Source organism: Chiloscyllium plagiosum, unplaced genomic scaffold (genome assembly GCF_004010195.1).
Source record: "Chiloscyllium plagiosum isolate BGI_BamShark_2017 unplaced genomic scaffold, ASM401019v2 scaf_31300, whole genome shotgun sequence".
Taxonomy (NCBI): domain Eukaryota; kingdom Metazoa; phylum Chordata; class Chondrichthyes; order Orectolobiformes; family Hemiscylliidae; genus Chiloscyllium; species Chiloscyllium plagiosum.
This window is the reverse complement of record NW_025207782.1, coordinates 1-2,385: the sequence shown is the minus strand read 5'-3', so window position 1 is coordinate 2,385 and position 2,385 is coordinate 1. Positions and strand designations below refer to the sequence as shown.

General features: G+C 43.4%; 1 non-coding gene across 1 annotated transcript; it reads left to right on the top strand.

Moving 5' to 3' along the window:
• Positions 1-989: 989 nt before the first annotated feature.
• Positions 990-1,071, top strand: trnas-aga. The gene has a single exon. It is a non-coding gene; the product is annotated as a tRNA-Ser (tRNA).
• Positions 1,072-2,385: the final 1,314 nt, after the last annotated feature.

Genomic DNA, 2,385 nt, shown 5'->3' with positions numbered 1-2,385 from the left:
CAGAAAGGGTGTTTTATTTACACCAAATACTATAGTATCTATCGCCTTGTCTTGTTATTTACTTGTGAGGATTCGGTACTCTCAGCACCGTGGCCCGGATCGTATTCCCGCTCATGGAATGGTTGTATTGTTCAGCAAACATATCGGTGTACCAGTACTTCTGCCGATTTTCCGATGCTGGCAGGTCATTGGTTTTGTCCAAAACATTATGAAGGTTAACATAAAACAAATAGCTGCAGTTTCTGGAAATCTGAGCCAAAAACGAAAATTGTTTGCGGATCGCAGCAAGACTGAGAACAGAAACGTCGACTTTCCTGCTCCTCGGATGCTGCCTGACCTGCTGTGCTTTTTCAGCATCACTCTGATCTAAAATCAGGTTTCCAGCATCTGTAGTCCTCACTTTTACATCGTTCCTTCAGTGTCGCTGGTTCCCAATTCAAGAACTCCATCTCTAGCGGTTTCATGTCTGTACCTCCGTGCTGAGGAGTTGAAGAGTGAAGAAAAGTAACTCACCCCCTCCATCTCTGGGGTACTTAGGGACTGAAAATGAATCGTGTCACATTGAAATATATCTGGATGCGACTTAATGTTTGTCTTTTATTGGGAACCATCTATTTCATTGTAACCATCAGGAAAGAACATTTCTTTCGCCAGAAAATGAAATGAATATGTCACTAACCTTTGTTTGCTTCAGGTACAAGAATACTCAGACCAATAGCTCCCTTGCTTACCTCTGCTGGTCATGTTCGCAAAGAGAGCTAGCAAATTGCCAAGTATGAGTTTCCTTTCAATAAATAATTTTGACTCAGTTTGGCTGCAAATATCTTTTCCTACCTTTGTGCTTTTCTTCTTTTACATTGGTGTCTCGCACCTTACAAATGACAGCAAAGGTATGAAAGGAGTTGAAAGCATTTCGCTCATCAAGTCAACAAGAGCTTTCAATGAGATCACGGCTGATTTGGTCAATGCTCAGGCCGACCAGGCTGTCGGTAGTCATGGCCGAGTGGTTAAGGCGATGGATTAGAAATCCATTGGGGTTTCCCCACGTAGGTTCGAATTCTGCTGGCTACGTTCTGAATGCTTTCCTGCCGGTAAAATTTTCGCTCAAAGTTCAGAAAACCTATTTTGCAAACCAGGCCTGTAATTTGATTAGACTTGGGAAACTCGAGTTCTTCATCAGAAATGTTCCATATTTAAAACATTATCTCTGTTTCTCTTTCCAGATACACTGCTCGACACATCGAGTTTCTGCAGTTGTTATTGAACGTCCTAAGAAGAAGTGCTGCTTTTCATTAGATTCCTTTAATCCTTGTCCTCTGTTCTCTGACTCGGGTCAGGGGCAACACTTCCTCCTGATCGTCAAAGTGCTCATTCCCCATCGCTCCCTCTCCCATCATTACAAACAACCGCAGGAAATTGCCACTTCACCATCTTTGTTCCAAAGTGCAACTCACCAGCCTCGGGAATCTCTCCACCAAACGGGACTTCTCATCCCTGGACATGGTGCAAGCCAGACGATTGTGAAGAGTTACTGTGAAAATATTGTCAGTTAGCAGTTGGAAAAATGTTTAAGAAGCAAACCATATAATTTAGGCTCCATCTTTGGAAATCTTGAGAAACTCTTTGGGAAATGGAATCAGAGGAGGATGAAGAAGTGTGAACTGTCGGACCGAGTAGAGGACGGGACATTGACTCTGATGTTCTCGGGACAGGAACTGATCTGAGACATTGAAAGAATTCTCGCTCACGTACGTGAGGAATACAAACTTCATCTGGACTCTGGGACAACGAAAAACTCTGGAACACTTCCTGACACAGTATGTAGAAATGTCTTCAAGGGACGAAGCCACTTTCGATTTAGTACTGGGTAATGAGCCTGGCCAGGTTTTAGATTCGGAAGTAGGTGAGCACTTTGGAGACAGCGAAAACAATTCTGTCAGGTTTACTTTCGTGATTGAAAGGGATAGGTGTACTCCACGGAGCAAGAGTTTCAGCTGGTGGAAGGTAAATTGCGATGCAATGAGGTAAGATTTTGGAAGTGTAGAATGGGGTATGAAACTGCAGGGGGTGAGCACATTAAAATGTGGAGCTTATTCAAGGAAAAGCTCCTGTGTGTCCTAGATAAGTATGTACCTGTCAGGCAAGGAGGAAGACATAGAACGCGTGAGTCGTGATTTACTAAGGAAGTGGAATCCCTGGTGAAGAAGAACAAGAACTCTTATGTTTGGGCAAAATGTGAAAACTCATTTAGAGCGCTCGAGGGTTCCAACGATATCAGGAAAGATCTAAATAGAGAGCTGAGAAGAGCCAGGAGGAGACATGAGAAGCTGTTGGCAGATAGTATCAGGGTGAACCCTAAGGCTTTCCATAGGTATGTCAGGAATA